Here is a 27,957-nt window from a genome sequence, read left to right as displayed (position 1 = left end):
AAACTTTGGTCTTATTAGGAGGGGACTGAATTTATAAGTAACGCTTGTCAGGGAAAAAGCGCTATTGCTAAGATCAATAGTAGTAGCGCTTTCTACGCATGAACGCTACTAGTATCCCTAGCATAGCTGAAACAGTCTGTCAGTTTTAGTAGTAGCATGTTTTCTAGCTCTAGCGCTACTGCTATGCTCATATTAGCAGTGCTCGTGCTGCCTAAGCGCTACTGCTATGCTCATATTAGCAGTGCTCGTGCTGCCTAAGCGCTACTGCTATTTAGCAGCAGCGCTTGCTTTGTAAAAGCTCTACTGGCGAGCTCATGTGTATAAGCATTTCCCTAGTAGTGCATCCAAATCTACGACATTGACTATGATGAGACCTTTGCTCCAGTAGCAAAGATGAAACACTATGAGGATCCTGATCTCCTGTACGGCGAATTTGGAGTGGTCCTTACATCAACTTGATGTGAAGAATGCTTTCTTGTATGGGGACCTGAAGGAGGAGGTCTGCATGGAGATCCCATCGGGGTTTTCTACGTCTGAGGCTATTGGCAAGGTACACAGGTTAAAGAAATCTCTTTATGGTCTGAAACAGTCTTCGAGAGCATGGTTCGGCAAGTTCAGATGTGTTGTATGTAGTATGGGGGTATGGGAAGTGTAATGGTGATCATACACTATTCTACAGACATAAAGAAGGGAAAATCACTATGCTTGCCGTATATATGAATGATATTATTATCACAGGGGATGAAGAAGAAATAGCAAGATTGAAAGAGTGTTTGGGTAAGGCCTTTAAAGTCAAAGATCTGGGCCGACTAAAATACTTCGTGGGCATATAAGTGGCCAGGTCTGCCAAGGGGATTGCGCTATCCTAGAGGAAGTATACTTTAGATATCCTAAGCGGTGTAGGGATGCTAGGATGTCGGGCATCATCAACTCCAATTGATTAAAATCACAAAGTGATAGCTCAGTCAGGAGAGCCGGTGAAAAAGGAGAGATATCAAAGATTAGTTAGGAGGTTGTTGTACTTGTGTCATACATGACTAGACATAACATTTGCAGTAAGTGCTGTGAGCAGATACATGCATAAGCCTAGAAGTGGACATCTTGAAGCGGTACATAGAATCTTGATTCTTGAGATATTTGAAAGGGACTCCTAGGAAAGGATTGTTGTTCAAGAGTTATGAACACCTTGTTGTAGGTGGTTATTGTGATGCTGATTGGGCTAGCTGCCTGGATTACGTACAGGAGATCAACGTCAAGCTATTGTGTCTTTGTAGGAGGAGATCTAGTATCTTGGAGAAGCAAGAAACAACCTGTTGTTTTCAAATCAGCCGCAGAGGCTGAATACAGAGCCATGTCCAAGGGACTGGGTGAGATGTTGTGGACTAGAAATTTATTAGAATAATTGAAGATATTGAAGACTAGTTGTATGAATGTGTAGTGTGATAACGAATCAACAATCAACATAGCACATAATCTAAGAAAAGCTTGACGCTGGGATCATCAAAATTGAGCATGTGAGTTTTGGGCAACAAATTACAGACAATTTGACTAAAAGATTAGGAACAAAAGAATGCAATCTAGCATGTAACAAGATGGGATGATAGATCTCTTGAGGGGGGTGTTGAATGAGGGGCTCATGGCCGACCCAAATGGCTAAGGGAGAGGTGCTCGTCCATGTCCTGAGTTTGAGAGCTGTCACACACGAGTGAGAAACTCATGTGCGCCAGACACGAGCAGGACGTTGTCTGTAGGTACTCCGCTCTCGCCCAAGTCCAACAATTTCCGCGATAGTAATTCCGGACGGAAAAAGTAATAAATAAAGAAATAGGAATAGCATGGTATATTTGAATCGAAGCATGACCACCACAATAGCTAATAAAAATACAATAATGTTCTCAAAGAAATAGACAATAGTAATCTTGTTTGATATATCTAATAGACTAATAAGTTTCAACATGTTTACAATTTATATTCGGAAGTTGCCACTAAATATTTTTTTCCAAAAAGGATGATAACTCCCGACCTCTGCATCGAGCGATGCACATAACCATATATTACTTATTATTCAAAACCCAGCAACCGACAATATCGATCTAGAAAAGAAGGCAGAAAGAAAACCTGAGGCCGCGTGCCTCGCGACAATAACTCCACCAGACAACTACTAACACTATGATAAAAGACAAACTCAAAACAAAAAATACAAAACTCCTTGGCTACGCCTTCAAGAAGAAATCGTTGCACATGCACCAATGATGATGAGTCCAACCCAAGGTTGATCTCGGGATTCTCATCTACTAAATATTTGAGATTGAAAACATGCGAACATTAAATCTTACTGTTAGAGTACTATATCTATAGCCATATAGTCTTTTATATTTACCCCATTGTATAAGGGGTTTCCTACATATTTCCTACACCTATACATGTGGGTCTCCTGACAAGACTATAGGTGTAGATGTAGGAAACATGTAGGAAACCCCTTATACAATGCGGGTCTCCTGAAAACACCTATACATATTTCCTACATCTATACATATTTCCTACATATTTCCTACACCTATATCTATAGCCATATTTCCTACACCTATGTATATATATTGGCCCATGGCCTTATGTGAATACAAGTTGCATATTTCGAACATGATATTGAAGCTTTGGGTTTTTCTTTTTCGCATGCTGCAACTCGTGCTTGATCCTTTCTTCATTGTCTCTTTGCCGACTGCCCTCTCTACCTGTGACGTCTCACCGCTGGTTGCCGGCATCCACGCGACTTCTCATCGCCGTGCTCTAGCCTGACGTGCTCCAATCCCGTGCACCGCGCGACTCCTGCCCCGCCCCAATCCTTCGTGGCTACCTCCTAGACGTGGTTCGCGTGCTACTCCGTCCGTTGGTCATCCTCCGTTCGCTGATCTGCTTGTGAATTCTGCACGCTACATGCGCCCGTCCAGCAGGTGTACTGGTTGGCACGCTGCGCTGCAGGTTCAGCCCTGTGGGCTCTTGATTGCGAGTCAAGCCACGTGCTCACCAGATCATGCGGGTCTCCTGAAAACTGCTGCTACTGCTCGCGCCGCCGCTATAGGTCTTTGCCGCATCTCTCCTGACCTCGTCGCAAAAAAGGAGAGATGTTTTCATCGGGCCCGCATGTCCCTCGCTGCTCGCTGACTCCTGACGGTGTTTTCTTCACTACCGTCTCGCAACATGCGCTATTTCTCGGTGCTTGATGCTTGTTCGTCTATGACGTCGCCCCCTTCGACGTCTTTCGTAGGCTGTGTTGGTCCCTCCTACATGTCCAACGACGACCTCCGCACATGATGATTGTCTCTCTACACCAACTCCTCTTGCGACTTTCATCGGTGAATGTCGCTTTTCCCTGACACCTCTCGTGACTTTCACTGGTTGTGCTGGTTGACAACCTATAAGTACAGAGAATCAATTGTAACTCTTTTTGATAAGTAAGAGTGTCGAACCCAACGAAAAGTATAAGGAAATGACAAGTGTTTCAGCAAGGTAATGTCTACAAGTGCTGAATTGTAAGTAGCGCAGTAGTTTGATAGTAAGATACTATGTAACAAGCAACTAACAATAGTAGTAACAAAAGTGCAGCAAGGTAATCCAATCTTTTTGAGGCAAATGACAGACCAAAACGGTCTCTTATGATAAACAAAACGTTCTTGAGGGTACACGGGGATTTCATCTAGTCACTTTCATCATGTTGGTTCGATTTGTGTTCGTTACTTTGATAATTTAATATGTGGGCGATCGGTGCTTAGGTGATTTTCTTACTTGAACAAACCTCTACTTATGATTAACCCCCCCGCAAGTATCCGCAACTACGGAAAAAGTATTAAGAATAAATTCTAACTATATCATTAAACTTTTGGATCCAATCGGCTCCTTACGGAATAGTGCATAAACTGGGTTTAAGTTTCTGTCACTCTCGCAACCCACCATCTAATTGCTACTCCATAATGCATTCCCTTAGGCCTAAATATGATGAAGTGTTACGTAGTCGACGTTCACATGACACCACTAGGGGAATCACAACATACATACTATTAAAATATCGAACACATATCAAGTTCATATGATTACTTGCAACATGATTTCTCACGTGACCTCAAAAACAAAGGTAACTACTCATAAATGATAAACATGCTCATGATTTGAGAGGTATTAAATAGCATATTGGATCTGAACATATAATCTTTCACCAAATAAATCATATAGTAATCAATTACAAGATGTAATCAACACTAGTAATTATCCACAAGAACCAATCTATAGTTTTGATAACAAGATTGGACACAAGAGATATGAACTAGGGTTTGAGAGGAGATGGTCTTGTTGAAGATGTTGATGGAGATTGCCGTCCCTAAGATAGGAGAGTTATTGGTGATGATGATGACGATGATTTCCCCCTCCGTGAGGGAAGTTCCCCCGGCGGCCTCGAGGCGGCGGCGCTTTGTCCCGAAAGTCCTTCCCTTATTTTTTCTAGGTCAAAACGACCTATATACCAGAAGATGGGCACCAGAGGTAGGCCAAGGAGGCCACAACCCACCTGGGGGCCCTGGTGCGCCTAGGTGGGTTGTGCCCACCTGGTGGCCCCCTCTGGTAGTTATTTGCTCCAGTAATTTCTATATATTTCAAAAAAATCTCCGTGAAGTTTCAGCTCATTTGGAGTTGTGCAGAATAGTTAGCCTGACGAACCTTTTTTAAGTCCAGATTTCCAGCTGCCAGAATTCTCCCTCTTTGTATATACCTTGCATATTATGAGGGAAAAGGCATTAGAATTACTCCAAAAAGCATTATTATGGATAAAAACATTATAAATAACAGTAAGAAAACATGATGCAAAATGGACGTATCACTGGTGCATATAACTCCATTGACCGCGCTTCGCACACGCGTCTTCCCTTGGTGCTTGGTGCTTGTCTGCACATAGCCTCGTCTCATCCACCGGCCTTTGCGGACGCTACCGGTCATGCTACACCGCCACATCTAGCGGCTTCCACAGGTGGTGGTGGCCGCTCCTGTCCTTGTGCTACTGCGACGACCACTTCAGCTATATACTTCACCGAGCATGAGATTGTGCGACTTAGTGGTCAGCTGACTGCCTTCGACTCTTCTTTGTCGGGTGCAACTACGTTGACCTCTTCAGTTGAGCCCCTGACTGAGCAGGGGATTATGCGTCTTCGTTGCCTACTAGTCGTGTCCTCTGGTTCTTCACCGATGGGTTCTACTGGTTCTGCTACTGACTTTTGGCATTGTGAGACCACCTTCAACAGGTACATATCCATGGATTCTTGATACCAGAGCATCTTTTCATATGACTCATGATTCATCTACCTTGTCTCCTGTTCGTGCACTCGATTCTCCTTTTCATGTTCTTACTGCTGATGGTACCTCCCTCTCGGTTAATGGTCGAGGCATTCTTAGCACCTCATCTTTTCATGTTCCTGATGTTGCTCATGTTCCTCGACTTATGCAACTCCTTTTTGGTCTTGGTGCTGGCCCCCGGCGCCATGACTCTCAGGGTCTCTGGGAGCTTTACTGGCTTCACCTCCCCTCCACTTCTACCACCACTAGTCTCTCCGCCTTTTGTTGCCTTGTCTACCAGCTATTTGTTAGGTCATTCTACATGGTTAAGACTCACTCCGATGATTCTCTTGAGTGTTACAAAGCTCGTCTTGTGGCTCGTGGCTTTCAATAGGGGCATGGTTGTAATTACAATGAGACTTTTGCTCTCTTGGCCCATATGACCACTATTCGTACACTTCTTGTTGTGGCCTCTGTTTTTCACTAGTCTATATCTCAGCGTGATGTTAAGAATGCCTTTCTCAATGGCGAGCTACATGAGGTGTACATGCAGCCCCCATCTGGGTGTTCTGTTCCTGATGGCATGGTATGCCGTCTTTGTCGCTCCCTCTATGGCCTTAAGCAAGCCCCTCATGCCTGGTTTGAGCATTTTGCCTCTGTGGTGATTGTCGCTGGTTTTTCAGTAGTGCTCATGATCTAGCGTTGTTTGTCCACCTTCCAACTCATGGTCGGATTCTTCTTCTCTATGTCGATGACATGATCATCACTAGCGATGACCCCGAGTATATTGCCTTTGTGAAGGCCCGTCTTAGTGAGCAGTTTCTTATGTCTGATCTTGGCTCTCTTCGCTACTTTATTTGGATCAAAGTCTCTTATACCTCTAATGCCTTTTTTATTTCCCAGGAAAAGTATATCCAGGATCTTCTTGCTCGTGCTGCTCTTATTGATGAGCGCATTGTTGAGACTCCCATGAAGCTCAATGTTCACCTTCGTGATACTGATGGTGACACCTTGTCTGATCCGACGCGTTATCATCATCTTGTTGGTAGTGTTGTCTATCTAGCTGTCGCTCGTCTGGATATCTCTTATCTGGTCCATATTCTAAGTTAGTTTTTTCTGCTCCTAGTTTGGTTCACTATAGTCATCTCCTTTGTGTTCTTCGATATCTTCGGGGCACGATCTCTCACCGTTTGTTTTTTTCCTTGCTCCAGTTCCTTACAACTTCAGGCCTATTCGGATGCTACGTGGGCTAGTGATCCCTCATATCGCCGTTCACTTTCTGCTTGCTGTGTTTTTCTTGGTGGCTTTCTTATTGTCTAAAAGACGAAGAAACATATTGCAGTTTCTTGTTCGAGTGCAGAGGCTAAGTTGCGAGCTATGGCTCTTTTTACGGCAGAGGTGACTTGGTTACAGTGGTTACTTCAGGACTTTGATGAAGCATAAGATCACCAAGCATATTGGTGTTGATACTTTTTATGTGTGCGCTGGTGTGCCGGATCAGGTTATTGCTCTTCAGTATGTGCCTTCCGAGTTATAGTTGGCGGATTTATTTACGAAGGCCCAGACTAGAGCGCAACATGACTTCTATCTCTCCAAACTCGGTGTTGTTCATTCACCATGAGTTTGAGAGGGGGGGGGGGGGGGTGTTAGAGTACTATATCTATAGCCATGTAGTCTTTTGTATTTACCCCGTTATATAAGGGATTTCTTGCATATTTCCAACACATGTACATGTATATATACTGGCCTATGGCCTCATGGGAATACAAGTTGCATATTCATAACACTTACAAGTATAATTTTTGAAATAGTAATATTCACATTGTAGTTTGTCACCCTCTGTTTGTAACTGAATTACATAGAAGATTTGAAGGCAAAGTGAGAACTGGTCCCTCCGTTCCACAATATAGTGTGTATAGATTTTTTTTCCAAAGTCAAATCTCATAAAGTTTGACCGATTTTCTGAAGAAAAGTATCAACAACAATCATACCAAATAAATAACAAACAACAACAACAAAGCCTTTAGTCCCAAATAAGTTGGGGTAGGCTAGAGGTGAACCCCATAAGATCTCGCGACCAACTCATGGTTCTGGCATATGGATAGCAAGCTTCCACGCACCCCTGTCCATGGATAGTTTTTTGATGATACTTCAATCCTTCAGATCTCTCTTTACGGACCCCTCCAATGTCAAATTCGGTCTACCCCGACCTCTCTTGACATTATCTGCATGCTTTAGCCGTCCGCTATGCACTGTAGCTTTTGGAGGCCTGTGCTGAATATGCCCAAACCATCTCAGACGATGTTGGACAAGGTTCTCTTCAATTGGTGCTACCCCAACTCTATCTCGTATATCATCATTCTAGACTTGATCCTTCCTCGTGTGGTCACACATCCATCTCAACATGCGCATCTCCGCCACCCCCAACTGTTGAGCATGTCGCCTTTTAGTCGGCCCAACACTCGGCGCCATACAACATTGCGGGTCAAACCGCCGTCCTATCGAACTTGCATTTTAACTTTTGTGGCACTCTCTTGTCACAGAGAATGCCAGCCGCTTGGCGGCACTTCATCCATCCGGTTTTGATTCGATGGTTCACATCTTCATCAATACCCCTATCCTTCTGTAGGATTGACCCCAGATATCGAAAGGTGTGCTTCTGAGGCACTACCTACCCATCAAGACTAACCTACTCGTGCCTAGTAGTACTGAGACCGCACCTCATGTACTCTGTTTCAGTTTACTAAGCCTAAAACCTTTTGATTCCAAGGTTTGTCTCCATAACTCTAACTTCCTATTGACCCCTGTCCGACCACATCACCCGCAAAGAGCATACACCATGGGATATCTCCTTGTATATCTCTTGTGACCTCGTCTATCACCAAAGAAAAAAGATAAGGGCTCAAAGCCGACCCTTGATGCAGTCCTATCTTAATCGGGAAGTCATCGGTGTCGCCATCACTTGTTCGAACACTTGTCACAACATTATCGTACATGTCCTTGATAAGGGTAATGTACTTTGCTGGGACTTTGTGTTTCTCCAAGCCCCACCACATGACATTCCGCGGTATCTTATCATAGGCCTTCTCCAAGTCAATGAACACCATATGCAGGTCCTTCTTTTGCTCCCTGTATCTCTTCATAAGTTGTCGTACCAGGAAACCTCCTAGGCATGAAACCAAATTGATTTTTGGTCACACTTGCCATTCTTCTTAAGCGGTGCTCGATGACTCTCCGATAGCTTCATTGTATGGCTCATCAGCTTAATTCCACAGTAATTAAAATATATCTCAAATCTAACGATATTTATTTGGTATCGTAGATGTAAATATTTTTGTCTATAAACTTGGCAAAAGTTTGTGGAACTTGTCTTTTCAAAAATCCTATCCGCACTGTATTATCGAAAGGAGCGAGTAGTAGTACGTAAAGGTTTCATGTTTTCATTTTTCACAAAACAACAGAAAACCCGAATACATAGGTTTTCCTACCATGGCTGCGTGGACCACACGGTCTTCCCTAATACCATTATCAAACCTCTTTCAAAATTCACCTAGGATACATCCCTTGTGTTCTTCCTAAAGCAAATACCTTCTGATTTGTGAACTATTGGATTGACCATCCAGGCTTCATAGAGGTGTTTCGACAAGCTTGGAGTTTTCCTCGCAAAAACAAAGACATCAGCGGTACTTCTCTTCTAATTTCAAAAGCATTAGAAGAGCCATGCGGAGCAGAAACCTCTAGTTGCTAGTTGCAAATTGGAACTTAGTCTCAACCTTACTGATCGACTTGAAGAACAAAGGCTTATGTCTGTTGTAGAAAGGAATTTCAGAGGAATCATTAAAACCACATTAATTGACTCATACAGTACAAGCAGCTGTACTAGGAAAATATACTCACTAAGATGAGTCCGCTTTAGAGATGAAAACTCAAAACTCTTTCATGCGTTGGCCAGAGAAATCCCATTCTATCTCTTCCCGATCGACATGGCTCCTCAACCAATGATCATGAAGTCGAAGCTGCTATCACGTGGAGAACGTTCAATAACAGAGTGGCTATCTTCGCTAACCCCCACATGTTATTTGATCTTTCTAAGTTTGTCCAACAGGCTGAGGATCTTGGCACCTCTTAACCCCACTTTCTAGATAGGAGATTGATAATGTGATCAAGCAAATTCCCCTGGACAATTTCCCTGGTCCCAATGTCTTTAGCAATATCTTTGTCAAGAGATGCTGAACTATCATTAAAGAATATTTTTATAATCTTTCTAATGATTTTCAGGAATGTCCATCCTCTATACTTAGCCAAAAGATACACTCGGACCTTCAGGAATTTGCCAATCCCTATCACCTCCAAATGGATATGGAACTGCTTGAATTTTGTTAATTTCGATTCGCCACTGACCATCTAGCTTGTATGTTTCTAAAAAAGTATGCCTATTAGGTGCAAACTAGATGCTTCTGTTCTATTCTATCTCCTCATATGTCCATGACAACAAATCATATTTTAAATGGTTTGACAAGCTAGGCAGTTCAGCATTTACCTCTAATGGAGGTATTTAAACAACTGGTCTTTTAGCTTCTGCTGAGATCATATGTAGCCAAACTGCAAAGACTTTGAGAATATGTCAACAATAGAAGTTGAAGGTTTTTGGCAAAAGAGTAGAGGTTGAAGATGTGCCACTGCAAGTGAACTGCTCTATTGTTTTGGTCCACCTTCCATAGTGGTGAAGCTGATGTTGACTATTTGAGTCGTAAATATATCTGAGATATATCTTCGTTTTTTTCCTGAATTAATAATACAAAAGTGTTTGACTCATGACATTTATTTCTCCACAGGTATCTAGAGTTACATTCTGGTGGCTAAGATGCAATGGCTTGTTGGGTGCGAGTTATTCCATTTCATATGCTCCACACTTAAATTAACACTGTAGCATGCACCGGTGATTAGTTGAATCTTCAGCTGATCCCAGCTAATTAATGTTGAACATAGAATTGAGCGTGCCTGCCTACCGGCAGCGAAATGCGTTTGCTTGCCTTTTCTTTTTCATTGAGATGCGGTGACTGAAGGATTAATGAACTGGCTAACGTTTGATACATATTATGAGTTGGCCTTCCTCTCTAATCATCTTCCCCTTGCTCCCAAAATCACCTTCGCCGCCCCACTCCGGTTCTAGCCTCCTCCACCGCTAATCGGCGATGCTGGCCTCTAGGTCAGCCTGCCTTTCCCTCTTGTAACCCTCATTGCTACCTCGATCTTGCACTCGCACCCGTGCCCTGACGACAAACCCTAGCCATGGTTTGGTTTATCAGCGGACGTTCCAGCAGTAGTCGAACATCGTATAATTGCAGCGGCCACTAGTTGAAGGTGGAGGACTTCGTCAAGTTGTTTCTCAACTATGGTGCAACCGCGAACGAGGAGGGAAAGCAGCTGCCGACGAGTGGAGGTGGCGAAGTACATCTAACAAGCTGGAGTCCGGGAGGCGGCGGATGAGTTCCAGGCTCAGCCGAATCATCCTCGCAGTCAGGGTCCTCGTGCCCAACATCCTCAAGGTAATGATGCATATGGTTGATGTTTGCTCCCTCCCAATGATTAGTGGTACCTTTCATACCAATTCAAATCAGGTAGGAATTTGTATCAGTTTTATTGACATGTTCTCATCATCTCATGTATGTGAACACACACAAGAAACAAATAATTATCTCTATCTCCTTTTTGGATAAAATTCAGTTACCGTTCCTGATATTTCTCTATGGTTTGCTTCTGCTTAGCGCTCTGCAGCTTGCTGACTATCCGGTGAGGCATCTGAGAAGCAATGCATGGTCTTGTTCTGAGGCTTTCACCCTTGACAACACCCAATACCAAGTGCCTACTGCTGCTTTATGAGGCATAAATACAACCAAAGAAGTTGAAGGTGTTGAAAGAGAACTGTAGGAGAGGTTCGGCTCATAACTTGGTCGTCGTGAGCAACCATTGTTCATCTATAGAATCTAAAACCTAGATTAAGGACGTCACATTCTGTGGAATGTGATTGCTGAAGCCACGCCGGTTGAGTACTTTTCATAGACTAATTGTCACTTGCATGTCCACGAAATTAACTAACTTTCTTTGGTTCCAGTATATATATTCTCGAAGGCTGCCAACAAATGTTTGAAATTCATACTTATATATGGTTTAGCAAAGCAGTCATATTCATAGTGAACATAGTCACAGAATTTGTGCTCCCCAATAAAACACATGCAATTTTAAGATGCCAAATTCTATATAGAAAGATAACATAATTTTAGAAGCCGCAAACTACTAAAATAGAAGGTAGAGTATATATATTGTTCCATCACCAATTTCCCGTCATAGTTTTGTTGTCATAATCCGCTGCAAGTCACTGAGTTGTACATGTTTCAGTAGAACATGATAGCGCGCGTTGCCGCGCTCGCTCATATTGAGATACTACCGACACTTTTATTAATAAGTTGGTTTCACCGATGAAAACACTACTTTATATTTCATGTAATCACCGATGAAAACATTATTTTAATCTCGTTTAAAATCCATGCTTCTATCATCTTTTGACGGGGTACAAATGGTTGTTCCGACATGGACCTTAGTGAACAAATTGTCCTTGCTTTACCTCGGATAAAAATATAATAATAATATAAATGGGTTAGTTGAAAAAAATGATTCTTTGGACTAATCTTGTATACCTTTTTTTAAATATACCATGCCCTACATTGAGCTCCCCATTCTGGTGATTGTCCAACATCAAATGGTTGTTTTATCTACAAAAGTGCAAAGGAAAACAAGCCATCTCCAGCATAATATAATGAAAGCTACCCCCCCCCCCCCCCCAGTAAACAAAGGTAAAACCATAACTCCAAGTATTACCATTGCAATGCGGCTATTCTTTTTTGCCTTCATTCTCGAATTTCGTACTTACTGGTCAAAGCTTAATTGATGTCTCTGACGGGCTAAATTTAGCTTCTGAACAATGCACCATGAAGTGGCTGCATGTGAATTCTTGGGCACCAGAACCTATCAATCCATGTTACCCAACACTGCTAATAGAACTTGTGTAAAGTAGGAGTAGTTCCTAAATTTACCACACTGGATAGCGCAAATTTTGAGTGGAAAATTAAGAAAATGTGTCAACATATTTTCCAAAGTTCTTCCAGCTTGCTGAAAAAAAGGTTCTTCCATACATGAAAACATTACAATTCAACGAAGGATTATGAGAGACATTGGTTTAATTGTTTTTTCATATAGTTGACCATTCTCCTTATTTTATTTCTAAATCTTGTGTTAGCATACTGAAATCCTGCAAATTATTAATAAAACTCCTATGATGTTTCCCACAAAAAAATACAGATCAGAACCTCATTTACATCTAAATCACAGTAAATTCTCCTCTAGCCAACAATTGATCAATCATCGGCCATCACCGAAGATGCATCAATGCTTGCCCCTGATCCTGCTGCTATAAACTAAGAAAACAAAGCATAATAAACAAAGGAAAAGTAGGTGGGCCGTCGTACATGGGGAATCAAGAAGATGCAGCATCATGTGGCCCTCACGCCAAATACAAACCCAGCAGAGCAATTCACACTGTTGAGCTCGAGAATTCCTGAAACAAGAAGATCCAAGGTCAAGGTCAGATGGGAAGAAGGAAAGGATGACACAGACACGCAGCAGGACGAACCCAGAAAAAGGGAAAGGGGATGGAGGCGGATGCAGGAGGAGGACAACCGACGATGGACGCCGATGGACGGGCGGCCGTCGTAGCTGCCACGAAGGAATGGACACGGCATTAAAAAATATGAAAGAAGGGGCCTGCGGAGGACATTACATTATTGACGGGGAGGCAGGCCCGGAGCAGAAGCTCGCCGATGGGACGGAGGACGGCGGCGGCGCATCACGGACGAAGGAATAGAGAAGCAGTTTCGGAGGAATAGACCTGGCAAAAGAAAACTCGGGCCGTAAACATGCATGTTCGCCTGGACCTGCGCCTTTGACAGCCCGATTACAGACAGAATCCGAAGCTCATTCTGTGGAGCAGCGGCCCACGAAACGGTGCGTGAATGTGTGATGACCTGAAGCTGACTGAGCTGGTCTAAATCGTACATTAGAGTGATCCGACGGTTCTTTTTCTGTGAAGGCTCCTAACTCACTACGATATACACTGGTAGAAAAAGGGCCTGTTGTCCCGGTTCATAAGGGCCTGTTGTCCCGGTTCCTGAACCGGGACAAAAGGGTCGGTACTAATGCCCTGTCCCTTTAGTCCCGGTTCAATCCAGAACCGGGACTGATGGGCCTCCACGTGGCCTGTGCGCGGAGCCCAGGCAGGAGACCCTTTGGTCCCGGTTGGTGGCACCAACCGGGACCAATAGGCATCCACGCGTCAGCATTTCTGTGGCTGGGGTTTTTGTTTTTTTTTTGAAAGGGGGGGGGGTTGGGGGTTTTGGGGGGGTTAATTTAGGTGTTTCATATATTGTGTTAGCTAGCTATAATTAATAGAGAGAAGTGTCCTCTCTTATGTTCGTGCTTGGTCGACGCTACGTACTATACATACGTATAGAGAGGACTAGATACGCTAGCTAGCTAGTAAGCAAACGAAGGAAACAGAAGATCGTCATGAACATATATGCATACAGAGAGAAGTGATATCGACCACCTCTCCTTCTCCGAGAGATTGGTCGAACAACAAGTTCTCGTATATCTATCCGACACTACCGGCTACATATATACAATAATTATCTCTTACAAATATAATCATACGGACTCATGGTCCATATAGTATTCTTCGTCTTCAGCGATCACGTGGTCAAGAAAGAATGCCGCCAATTCCTCTTGAATTGCTCGCATGTGAGCTGGTGCTAGGAGTTCATCCCGCTTCTGAAACATCTAATTTGAAGAAGGGGGTCAATACATATATATATGAATGAATGAAACTCAACACAAATGATGGTAATAAAATAAAACTGTGAATGTTGTTATTTACGTACTTCATATTGTTCGTCAGTGTAGCCCCGCTCACAGGTCGTGTGGCGGATGGACTCGCAAACGTAGTATCCATAGAAATCATCCCCTTGTTCCTGCCACAACCACTTTACAAGAAATAGAGGTCAATCAAACTGATAAGCAAGAATGCCAAATCAATAGGAGATGCGCGGAACATGCTACTATAGTACTTACTTTCGGGTGTCTAAATTGCAGCTTCTTTGGGAGTCCTGGAGCTTTTTTGGAGAATTTTTTCCAAACCCTGCCAGACAAAGAAAACAATTACTTGATATATCAGGAAATGAACAAATTTGCTGATATGGTGGATAATGATCGATTTAACTTACTTCTCGAGCATTTGAGTCATGTCCGCATAGTCGTGGGGATCTTTTCGTCTTGAGTCTAAGACGGTTACTAGTTCCTGCTCAAGCTTAATCTCTAGTAGAATATAGTGGTAACTGCACACGCATGCATAACTCATCAATTACATTACTATAACCTTGACTAATATATAAGGGAAACCGAATACGCACAAGACAGTAACACTCACTTGAAGTTGTAAGGAAAGAGTATTATATCTTTTTTTTCAGTTATTACCAACGATTGTAGCAAGTTGGCCTCGGTAGCTACGGCATGAAATTTAACCTGAGTTGCATCTATGAGATATGTGTTAATGAACCCAATATCACTGACTTGTCTTTTCTTCAATTCGGCGATCTTCAATCTGCATAATATAGTGAGGATGATTATAAATACATGCAATGAAAGAGCTGAGCTATATAGAGAGACTTAATGACAGAAGTAGTACTACTTACAGATAGTAGCAGGTGACCGTTGTTTTATCGAGGGCCAATTGATTGAAAAACTGAAAGAACTCCTCAAATGGAACAGGCAACAGTTCAATTCCAACGAGGTCATGCTCCTTTTTAACTTTCACATACAAAGTACTCCTCCCCCCAGAGTCTCTGCAGATTTTCAAGTACCAATCATGCAATCTTCGCATCATCGTTGATAGAGATCTTTCATCTTTGACGAGAGGCTTCCCGTACTCGTATCTTTGTATCTGCACCTCCATGAAATCATAATGTACATCGTCGGGCAGGTAATCGCCAAGATTGCTTTAACCGGGCACCATCCTCGGATCATTAGCGACGTTGTCGCTAGGCACCTTGAGCAGGGGGCATGATTGCTTCGCTTGTTCGCTGAGCTGGGCAATTTGTTTCCCAACTCGTCGTTCTTTCAGTCTTTGATCATTGTCAGTACTTCCCGATCGCTCCGCTTCGGCAAATTCCTTTCCAATAATGCGCTCATAGTTTCCTTTCGGCGGAGACTTGGGTGGTTTTGTCAAGGCAGCCAGAGTGCGCTTCGCTTTCACCGGATCTACCTTCTCCTCCGGAGGTGGATGTTTCTTTGCTTTCACCCCTTCAAAGTAGTTCCTCACTTCTTCTCGTGCGATCTCGGCGTTCTCCTCCGGGGTCCTCTCGTATGGTAACTTCTCTGGAGTCTTCAGAGAAGGACCGAATCTGTATTTCCTCCCGCCTCTGGCTGTACTGCTAGACACCGGCAGAGCAGACGGAGCGGTTGTCTTCTTTACTTGCTTACGAGGCGGAGGAGAAGGACTACGACGCGCCGGAGCAGCCGGAGCGGCGGCAGGTCTCTTTCGCCCTTGCTGACGAGGCGGAGAAGGAGGAGGTTGGCTGCTCGGGCGCGTCGGCGCAGGCAGAGAAAGAGGCGGAGTGCCGTCACGCACCGGAGAAGGAGTCGGTCGAGTGCCCTGATTGTCACTCGCCGGAGGAGGAGGCAGTGGAGGAGGCGGGGTACCCTGACTCACCGGAGGAGGAGGCGGTGGAGGAGGCGGAGTGCCCTGACTTGCTGGAGGAGGAGGAGGAGGCGGAGGCGTCCAGTTCGGAAGGTTGATGAGCTCCTTCCGCCATAGGCATGGAGTCTTCAGAGCAGACCCTAGCCTAGTCTCCCCTTCACCGGTAGGGTGGTCAAGCTGGAGGTCCTCAACTCCCTCCATTATTTCATCCACCATCACCCTAGCATATCCTTCTGGAATCGATCGGCAGTGAAAAGTTGCGCCGGGTTCAGTAGGATAAACAGAGCCAACAGCCGCCTTGACCTTCAAATTCATCCACTGTGTCATAAGGTGGCAATTTTGAGACTCCGTGATAACATCCACGGGATAGCTGGCACGAGCCGTCAAGGCATGCTCCGGCTGAAGCAGCTCGGTGGAAGCCACGCTGCTTCTCCGCTGAGATGGCGGGGTAGCTTCGGGGGAAGCTTCGGCAGTACGTTTGCTGCGATTTGCTTCTCGTTCCTCTATCGCTTGTACCCTTGCTTGCAGCGCCTGCATTTGGGCCTGCTGCAATTTTTTCCTCCTCTCCTGGGATTTGTAACCGCCTGCGTCCGGAAACCCAACCTTCCACGGAATGGAGCCTGGCGTGCCTCGTGTCCGTCCAGGGTGCTCAGGATTCCCGAGGGCCATTGTGAGCTCGTCGTTCTCTCTATCTGGAAAGAACGTCCCTTGCTGCGCTGCTTCAATATACTGCTGAAGCTTCCTGACTGGTATGTCCATTTGATCGTTCGTCCAAATGCACTTCCCTGTTACAGGGTTCAAGCTTCCGCCAGCCCCGAAGAACCAAGTCCGGCAATGGTCTGGCCAGTTAATTGTCTCTGGTTCGATCCCTTTATCAACCAGATCATTCTCAGTCTTGGCCCACTTAGGCCGGGCTACGAGGTAGCCACCTGACCCCGTGCGATGGTGATGCTTCTTCTTCGCAGCATTTTGCTTGTTTGTCGCCGACATCTTCTTACTCTTTTCCGATGTCTTGTGGGCCACAAATGCGGGCCAGTGATCTCTGATCTTCTCATATCTGCCCTTGAATTCTGGTGTCTCTTTATTTTCGACAAACTTATTCAGCTCTTTCTTCCACCTCCTGAATAGTTCTGCCATCCTCTTAAGAGCAAAAGACTTGATTAATTGCTCTTTAACTGGCTTCTCTGGATCATCCTCTGGCGCTAGGGTGAAATTTGACTTCAGCTCAGTCCAAAGATCATTTTTCTGCATATCATTGACATAAGACACCTCAGGGTCTTTTGTAGCCGGCTTTAACCATTTCTGGATGCTGATCGGGATCTTGTCCCTAACCAAAACCCCGCACTGAGCAACGAATGCGCTCTTTGTCCGGAGGGGTTCAATCGGTTGGCCGTCGGGCGCGATTGCTATGATCTCAAACTTTTCATCCGAGCTTAACTTTTTCTTCGGGCCTCGTCTCTTTACCGAAGTTGTGCTTGATCCGGAGGTCTAGAAAAAAGGACAAAGACTTAATTAATATGTGTACATACCAAAACAATGAATGCATCAATTAGCTAGTCAGCAGAAGCTTAACTAATATATATACCTGGCCGGACTTGTTTCGGTCACCGGAGACGTCATCACGGTCTCCTTCTTGCACCGGCATTGGGTCACCGGAGCCGTCCTCACGGTCTCCTTCTTGCACCGGCATTAGGTCACCGGAGCCATCATAATCATAGCCAGTTGCTTCCAGACCATCGGTGTCGTTGAGAAACAACGAGACGACGGCATCACTTCCTCGTGCGATTATGTCCCCCAACAACTCTTCTTGTACTTTGTCTCGGGCTGTGTCCATAGTTTCTACAAATATTGACAACATGGCAATTATTATTCAAACATGACAGATGGATATATTAGTGGCAAACGTAGAACTAATATTAATTAGTGGCCTCGACGCTGCTTCTCTAGGGTTTGGGGTGGCCTCGATGCTACTTCTCTAGGGTTTGGGGTGGCCTCGACAACGCTTCAAAGATAAAAAAAGAAGAGGAAGAAGAAAAAAAGAGGAACTCCTCTATTCTTTCTTCTCCTCTTTTTTTCTTCTTCTTCGTCTTTTTTTTATCGGGAACGAGGGACGTCGAGGGTCACCGAACGGTAGAGGAAACCCTAAATACAAGTATCGTGGGTGTGAGATACATGTGGCCGTCGGTGTCGGACACTACATCAACGTCCCACAAGTGACGTGGGCGTCGAAGCCCGCGCCATTTGTGGGACGTGGATGTAGTGTCCGACACTGACGACCACATGTATCTCACACCGACGATACATTCTATTTAGGGTTTCCTCTACCGCTCGGCGACCCTGACCCTCGACGACCCTCGTTTCCGATAAAATAAAGAGGAAGAAGAAGAAAAAAAAGAGAAGAAGAGAAGAAGAAGAAAAAGAGAGGAGAAGAAAGATAAAAAAAGAAGAAGAGGATAAAGAAAGAAGAGGAAGAAGAAAAAAAAGAGGAGAAGAAAGAATAGAGGAGTTCTTCTCCTCTTTTTTCTTCTTCTTCTTCTTCCTCTTTATTTTATCAGAAACGAGGGTCCTCGAGGGTTAGGGTCGCCGAACGGTAGAGGAAACCTTAAATAGCAAGTATCGTGGGTGTGAGATACATGTGGCCGTCGGTGTCGGACACTACATCCACGTCCCACAAGTGATGTGGGCGTCGAAGCCCGCGCCACTTGTAGGACGTGGATGTAGTGTCCGACACCGACGGTACATGTATCTCACACCGACGATACTTTCTATTTAGGGTTTCCTCTACCGCTCGGCGACCCTCGACGACCCTCGTTCCCGATAAAAAAAGAGGAAGAAGAAAAAAAAAGACTTCTCTATTCTTTCTTCTCCTCTTTTTTTTCTTCTTCCTCTTCTTTTTTATCCTCTTCTTCCTCTCATGTTTGATGATCCTCGACCCCTCGGTGACCCTAGACCCCCTCTCGACCCCCTCATGTCGAAGTTATCGGGTAGGGGGTATATCGACAATGACATACCCGATACATACATACATACATATCACATGCATCCATACATACATGAACAAAATTAATATCTACTAATTAACAACCTAAATAAAAAAACTAATACATATAGGAAGAAGAAGAATAAAAAGAGAAGAAAGAATAGAGGAGAAGACTTCCTCTTCTTCCTCTCCTCTTCTTCTCCCTCTTCTTCCCCTTCATCCTCGCCTCTCTCATGAATGTCCGACGTTCTCGACCCCCCCCCCCACGTGTCGAAGAAAAAAAAGAAGAAAAAAAAGAGGAAAAGAAGAAAGGAATAGACGAGAAAAGAGAAAATAGAATATATATTCTATTTTTCTCTTCTTCTCCTCTATTCCTTTCTTCTTCTCCTCTTCGTTTTCTTCTTTTTTCTTCTTCTTATTTATTTCTCCTCGTCTTCCTCTCCCCTCTTCTTCTCCTTTCTTCCTCTTCTTATTTCCTTTTTCCTCTCATTCTTTCTCTTCTTCTTCCTTCTTAAAAATACATGAAGTAGTATTGCCTAATTCATTGTTCATATGAATATACAAACATTTGCGTATTTACAATAATTAATATCACCAAAAAAATCTATGAACAGAAAAAAATCCTAATTTTTCTAAAAAACTATTGCATATATACATGAACATAAATATACATAGAGAACATATATACATATATATACATATATATATATATATAAAACAAGCATATATAAGAAAAAATGGCATATATATGAAAAAAATGCTAGCTAGGGAGGGCGCCGGCCGGACCAGGAGGACCGTGGGGTCGGCGGCGAGGATGGTGACGGGGCAGTGGGCGCGCGCTCGGGGTAGGGGGCGCGGGCAACGGCGACGGCAGGCCGGGGCGGCGCGCGTCTGGAAAGGGGCCGACGCGGGCGATGGCGAGGGCGGGCCGGGGCGGCGTGCGTCGGGGCAGGGACGCGGGCGACGGCGACAGGGGCGGGCCGGGGCGGCGCGCGTCGGGGCAGGGGTGCGGGCGACGGCGACGACGGGGGCGGGCCGGGGCGGCGCGCGTCGGGGCAGGGGCGCGGGCGACGGCGACGACGGGGGCGGGCCGGGGCGGGCGGCGTCGGCGTCGTCGGGGGCGGCAACTGCAAGATGAGAGTGAAAATTTCCTAAGTGTGGACTTATATAGCAAACCCTTTAGTCCCGGTTTGTGGCAGCAACCGGGACTAAAGGTGGGCATTATTCCCGGTTGGTGCTACCAACCGGGACCAAAGGCCTTTTTTCAGCAGCCCAAAGGGCGGGAAGCGGCGGCCTTTGGTCCCGGTTGGTAGCACCAATCAGGACTAAAGGGGGGCATTGGTCACGGTTCGTGTCACCAACCGTGACCAATGCCCCGTTTAGTCCCGGTTGGTGCCACCAACCGGGACCAAAGGCCTTGTGCTGTTGCGGCGTCGAAAGTTTAGTCCCACCTCGCTAGTTGAGAGGGGTGCGCAGTGGTTTATAAGCCCCACTGCCACACCCCTCTCGAGCTTCTCTCCATTGCAGGCTTACGGGCCTAATTGTCACTGCTATGCCTGTGGGCCTACTGGGCCTCCTGCGGGCCTGAATCCTGGCCCTTGGATGGGTTTCTAGTCGTATTCAGGCCGTGGGGGCCCAGTAGGTGGCATTTTTTTTCTTTGTTGCTTTATTTTATTTTCTTTTGTTTTTGCTTTATTTTTTAATTCTTTATGCTTTTAGTTTTAGAGAAATTATAAACTTTTTGTTAATGCCATTAGTTTTCAAATTTGAAAACACTTTTTTTGTTTTTTTGTTTTCTTTGTTGCTTTATTTATTTTATTTTGTTTCTACTTACAACAAAATACTTATTGTTGCTATTTTTTTCTAGTTTTTTTGTTTTGTTTTCTGCATTATTTATTTTCTTTTGTTTTTTGCTTTATTTTTTTATTCTTTTTGGTTTTAGTTTTAGAAAAATTATAAACTTTCTGTTAGTGCCATTAGTTTTCAAATTTGAAAACACTTTTTTTGTTTTTTTGTTTTCTTTGTTGCTTTATTTATTTTATTTTGTTTCTACTTACAACAAAATACTTATTGTTGCTATTTTTTTCCAGTTTTTTTGTTTTGTTTTTTGCATTATTTATTTTCTTTTATTTTTGCTTTAATTTTTAATTCTGTTTGCTTTTAGGTTAGCAAAATTATAAACTTTCTGTTAGTGCCATTAGTTTTAGAAAAATTATAAACTTTCTGTTAGTGCCATTAGTTTTAGAAAAATTATAAACTTTCTGTTAGTGCCATTAGTTTACAAATTTGAATAGTTAAAATTTGAATTCTTTGAAATTTGTGTGAATCACAAGTTTGTGATTAACTTACTAAAAAATGAGAATATATGCGCTTATAGAGAAAATTCAACCTAAATTCATACTAAATTTCTATGAATTTCAGAGAAATTCACTATGAATTTAGGTTAAACTTTTCTCTATTAGGGCATCTATTTTTGCTTTGAGAGGAGCTCAACAAGGCAGAGAGGGAAGGGCTTATAAACCGGTGTGAACCCCCTTCGGTTGGTGAGGTGGGACTAAACTCTGCCCGCAACGAGGACCAACCCTTTAGTCCCGGTTTGTGGCACAAACCGGGACTACTGGTCATGGGCCAGCGGCGAGGAGCAAAATTATAAAATTTCTGTTAGTGCCATTAGTTTTAGAAAAATTATAAACTTTCTGTTAGTGCCATTAGTTTTCAATTTTGAATAGTTAAAATTTGAATTCTTTGATATTTGTTTGAATCACAAGTTTGTGATTAACTTTACTTTTTTCCAGTTTTTTTTTGAATTATTTATTTTCTTTTGTTTTTTGCATTTTTTAATTCTTTTTGCTTTTAGGTCAGAAAAATTATAAACTTTCTGTTAGTGCCATCAGTTTTAGAAAAAATTATAAACTTTCTGTTAGTGCCATTAGTTTTCAGCCTCCCCCTGGTTGTGCATGAAGAGGAAGTACATTCACATGAGTATGCTAATTGAAGAGCCGAAACAACCAGGGAATGACATCAATCTGTATCTGGGGCTGCTAAAAGAGGAGCTAGACACGCTGTGGAAAATGCCAGCCAATACGTGGGACGCCGCAGAGAAAGAATATTTCCCTATGAGAGCCGCACTGCTCACGACGGTGCACGACTATCTCGGTTACGGATATCTCGCGGGGGGAGGTGGTCCACGGATTTTCTGGATGCGTCAGGTGCATGGATGACACAATGTATCGCCAGCTAGATAGAGATCCCGGGTCTTCGAAAACCGTGTTCATGGGACATCGAAGGTGGCTTCGCGATGATGACCCATGGAGAAAACACAAGGATCTATTCGATGGTGAAACCGAACCCCGAAGACACCCACATACGAGGAGCGGCGAGGAAATATACGAGATGTTGAAAAATTGGAAGATTGCCCACTGCCGGGAAAGAAGCAAAAGGTGCCAAAGCTGGGAAAGAAGCGAAAGGCGCCAGAGCCGCTGCTGAAGGTATGGAAAACGAGGTCTGTTTTCTGGGACTTGCAGTACTGGAAGATCCACCGTGTGCCTCACAGCCTTGATGTCATGCATATCACGAAGAACGTGTGCGAGAGTCTGCTTGGTACCCTGCTCAACATGCTAGAGAGGACCAAAGATGGGCCGAAGGCAAGGGCAGACTTGAAATCAATGGGCATCAGGAAGGAGCTTCACGCTAATGATGATGATGATGTGGCGAAGCAGGACACAGAAAGTCGTCGCAAAGGCAAAAAGGCCAAGAAGACCGGAAATGACTACCCTCCCGCGTGCTTCACTCTAAGTCAGGAGGAGATCGAGCAGCTTTTCACCTGCCTCGTAGGGGTAAAACCTCCTTACGGTTTCGCGGGGAAGATAAGGAGATACCTAGACCCAGCGAAGCAGAAGTTCAGCGGGATGAAGTATCACGACTGTCACGTGCTGATGATGCAGATACTTCCAGTTGCAATCCGTGGGATCATGGACGCGCACGTCCGTGAAATGCTATTTGGCCTATGCAACTTTTTCAACGTCATCTCTCGGAAGTCGATTGGCGTGAGGCAACTCAGAAGGCTACTGGAAGAGATCATGGTGATACTATGCGAGCTTGAGATGTACTTCCCACCCGCATTCTTCGACGTTATGGTGCATCTGCTGGTCCATATCATGGAGGATATCATCCAACTCGGGCCGACGTTCCTGCACAGCATGATGCCGTTCGAAAGGATGAATGGTGTCATCAAAGGATACGTTCGCAACATGTCACGTCCAGAGGGAAGCATAGCCAGGGGCTTTCTGACTGAAGAGTGCATCTCCTACTGCACGAATTCTCTAGGCATCGGGAACCCCGTTGGTCTGCCCGTCAATAGGCACCTCGACAGGTTCGCTGGATGGGGTCACTGCGAGGGTCGCCGCGAAATGCATGTCGACTTCGAGGGTCGACTCGCCGACTTTGAAAGATTAAACCTAGTCGCGCTACAACACATAGACGTGGTTGATCCTTGGGTGGTAGAGCGCAAAACCTTTATTGAGAAAACATACAATGACCGAGGCCAACAGAGGACGGAAGGAGATATAATCAAAGAGCACAAATCATGTTTCATGCGTTGGTTCAAGGAGAAGCTTCTGTCATACCCTTTACATGAGGATTGTTTCGCGGAAGAAAAACTCATATTCGCCTGGTCACAGGGCGCCGAGCACAACCTGATGACCTATGAGGCGTACGATATCGACGACTACACATTCTACACCGAGGACAAGGATATGAAGAGCGATGGTTATCAGAACTCTAGGGTGACGATGGAATCCTACACCGGTAACGACAAGGACAGATACTACGGAAGGATCGAGGAGATCTGGGAGCTGAGCTACGCTGGAGAGAAGGTCCCGATGTTCCGTGTCAGATGGGCCAAGAGCGTCCTAAAAGAAGACCTGTATTTCACCACCATGGTTACACTCGAAGCCAAATCCAAGACTGTGGGCGCAAACGTCACCGCAAAAAATGAGCCATGGGTACTGGCTTCCCAAGTGGACCAATGCTTCTTCATTACCGACCCGTCAAAGCCCAGTCGTGTTGTCGTGAGCAGAGGAAAAAGGAAGATCATCGGAATGGATGGAGTCGCCAATGAGCAAGACTTCGACAAGTACGGCGACCCGAAGACGATGAAGTGCCATACACCACAAGAAGCAGGACCACCCTACCTAAAGGACATCCGTTCCACAGAAGAACTCCATTTGCGAAAAAGAAGGGCAAGAAGATTGTGAACAGATAGCTAGCTAAGAGCGATTGTATTTAAATTGTAGCCTTCATTTCTCGATTGTATTTCGACATATTGAAATGATATTTCTTCTATTCCAGTGTCCTCCATCTCGATCGCTACGCCCCCTCGCCAGATCCCCCTCACCGCCGAGCACCCCCCGCACCCTCCCCCGCTCCACCGCTGCCGACGACCCCCCGCACCCTCCCCCGCTCCACCGTCGATGACCCCCCACACCCTCTCCTGCTCCGCCGCCGCCGACCCCCCGCACCCTTCCTCCGCTCCACCGCCGCCGCCGACCCCCCGCACCCTCCCCCGCTCCACCGCCGCCGACAACCCCCCGCACCCTCCCCCGCTCCACCGCCACCGACGACCACCCACCCCCTCCCTCCCCCCCGAGCGAGACCTACGGTTCAAGACGCCGCTGCCGGCCCTCCGCTAGGCAACAAAAAATCCTAAAAAAATACTATTGGTGCACATCTAGGGGGTGCGCCATTGCTATCCAAAAAAAGATTACTAATGGCACACCTTTAGGTTGTGCGCCATTGCTATCCAAAAAAAAGATTACTAATGGCGCACCTCTAGGGGGTGAGCCATTGCTATCCAAAAAAACATTTCTAATGGCGCACCGCTAGACGGTGCACCATTGCTAAGCCTCCCCCTCGCCAACCCCCTTTCTTCCCCCAATCGCCCCCACCCCCACCCATACTGCGCCGACCCATCTCGCCCCTCGCCTCACGCCACCGCCGCCGATCCCCTTCCACCCACCGGCGACCTCGCCCCCGGGCCGCCCCCACCCACCCCCTCCCTCGCCTTCCCAGCCCTCCAAACCCTAGAAACCCGCGACGCCCAGACCCACTGCGCTGCCCCGCCAGAGACTTGGAGCCTCGGAGCCCAGACCCACTGCGCTGCCCCACCGGAGACTTGGAGCCTCGGAGACCCACTACGCCGCCCTGCCGGAGACCCACTGCGCCGACCCACCCACTGCGTCGTCTCCGCTCCGGCCACCACCTCATCGTGGTCAGGTAATCCCTCTCTCCTCCCTCCCGGCCATGCCCTCCCGGCCATGCGGCCTTCTTCTCTGTTTTGCTAGGTTTAGGTCAAATCCCTCTCGAATTTAGGTCTAATTAGGTTCAAATCCCTCTCGAATTTAGGTCAAATTAGTTTTAGCAACAAGAATTCAGGAAGCTTGCTTGAGTTTGTGTCCTTTAATTCTTCTTTGCAGCATTTTGCTTGTTTGTTGCCGACATCTTCTTACTCTTTTCCGATGTCTTGTGGGCCACAAATGCGGGCCAGTGATCTCTGTTCTTCTCATATCTGCCCTTGAATTCTGGTGTCTCTTTATTTTCGACAAACTTATTCAGCTCTTTCTTCCACCTCCTGAATAGTTCTGCCATCCTCTTAAGAGCAAAAGACTTGATTAATTGCTATTTAACTGGCTTCTCTGGATCATCCTCTGGCGGTAGGGTGAAATTTGACTTCAGCTCAGTCCAAAGATCATTTTTCTGCATATCATTGACATAAGACACCTCAGGGTCTTTTGTAGCCGGCTTTAACCATTGCTGGATGCTGATCGGGATCTTGTCCCTAACCAAAACCCCGCACTGAGCAACAAATGCGCTCTTTGTCCGGAGAGGTTCAATGGGTTGGCTGTCGGGCGCGATTGCTATGATCTCAAACTTTTCATCCGATCTTAACTTTTTCTTCGGGCCTCGTCTATTTACCGAAGTTGTGCTTGATCCGAAGGGCTAGAAAAAAGGACAAAGACTTAATTAATATGTGTACATACCAAAACAATGAATGCATCAATTAGCTAGTCAGCAGAAGCTTAACTAATATATATACCTGGCCGGACTCGGTTCGATCACCGGAGACGTCATCACGGTCTCCTTCTTGCACCGGCATTGGGTCACCGGAGCCGTCCTCACGGTCTCCTTCTTGCACCGGCATTAGGTCACCGGAGCCATCATAATCATAGCCAGTTGCTTCCAGACCATCGGTGTCATTGAGAAACAACGAGACGACGGCATCACTTCCTCGTGCGATTATGTCCCCCAACAACTCTTCTTGTACTTTGTCTCGGGCGGTGTCCATAGTTTCTACAAATATTGACAACATGGCAATTATTATTCAAACATGAAAGATGGATATATTAGTGGCAAACGTAGAACTAATATTAATTAGTGGCCTCGACGCTGCTTCTCTAGGGTTTGGGGTGGCCTCGATGCTGCTTCTCTAGGGTTTGGGGTGGCCTCGACAACGCTTCAAGGATAAAAAAGATGAGGAAGAAGAAAAAAAAAGAGGAACTCCTCTATTCTTTCTTCTCCTCTTTTTTTCTTCTTCTTCATCTTTTTTTCATCGGGAACGAGGGTCGTCGAGGGTCCCCGAGCGGTAGAGAAAACCCTAAATAGCAAGTATCGTGGGTGTGAGATACATGTGGCCGTCGGTGTCGGACACTACATCAACGTCCAACAAGTGACGTGGGCGTCGAAGCCCGCGCCACTTGTGGGACGTGGATGTAGTGTCCGACACTGACGGCCACATGTATCTCACACCGACGATACATTCTATTTAGGGTTTCCTCCACCGCTCGGCGACCCTGACCCTCGACGACCCTCGTTTCCGATAAAATAAAGAGGAAGAAGAAGAAAAAAAAGAGAAGAAGAAAGAAACGAGGGTTTGGGGTGGCCTCGACAACGCTTCAAGGATAAAAAAAGATGAGGAAGAAGAAAAAAAAGAGGAACTCCTCTATTCTTTCTTCTCCTCTTTTTTTCTTCTTCTTCATCTTTATTTTATCAGAAACGAGGGTCCTCGAGGGTCACCGAGCGGTAGAGGAAACCCTAAATAGCAAGTATCGTGGGTGTGAGATACATGTGGCCGTCGGTGTCGGACACTACATCCACGTCCCACAAGTGATGTGGGCGTCGAAGCCCGCGCCACTTGTGGGACGTGGATGTAGTGTCCGACACCGACGGTACATGTATCTCACACCGACGATACTTTCTATTTAGGGTTTCCTCTACCGCTCGGCGACCCTCGACGACCCTCGTTCCCGATAAAAAAAGAGGAAGAAGAAAAAAAGGACTCCTCTATTCTTTCTTCTCCTCGCCAACATATATATATATATATATATATAAAACAAGCATATATAAGAAAAAATGGCATATATATGAAAAAAATGCTAGCTAGGGAGGGCGCCGGCCGGACCAGGAGGACCGTGGGGTCGGCGGTGAGGATGGCGACGGGGCAGTGGGCACGCGCTCGGGGTAGGGGGGCGCGGGCAACGGCGACGGCAGGCCGGGGCGGCGCGCGTCTGGAAAGGGGCCGACGCGGGCGATGGCGAGGGCGGGCCGGGGCGGCGCGCGTCGGGGCAGGGACGCGGGCGACGGCGACAGGGGCGGGCCGGGGCGGCGCGCGTCGAGGCAGGGGCGTGGGCGACGGCGACGACGGGGGCGGGCCGGGGCGGGCGGCGTCGGCGTCGTCGGGGGCGGCAACTGCAAGATGAGAGTGAAAATTTCCTAAGTGTGGACTTATATAGCAGACCCTTTAGTCCCGGTTTGTGGCAGCAACCGGGACTAAAGGTGGGCATTAGTCCCGGTTGGTGCT

At 45.7% G+C, this 27,957-nt stretch overlaps 1 pseudogene; it reads left to right on the top strand.

Annotated features, from left to right (window-relative positions):
- Window positions 1–4,845: 4,845 nt before the first annotated feature.
- LOC147963848 (uncharacterized) lies at window positions 4,846–6,426 on the top strand (annotated as a pseudogene).
- Window positions 6,427–27,957: the final 21,531 nt, after the last annotated feature.

Source organism: Triticum urartu, chromosome 6A (genome assembly GCF_056163025.1).
Source record: "Triticum urartu cultivar PI428250 chromosome 6A, HENAU_Tu73, whole genome shotgun sequence".
NCBI lineage: Eukaryota > Viridiplantae > Streptophyta > Magnoliopsida > Poales > Poaceae > Triticum > Triticum urartu.
This window is presented reverse-complemented; position numbering and strand designations above follow the sequence as displayed.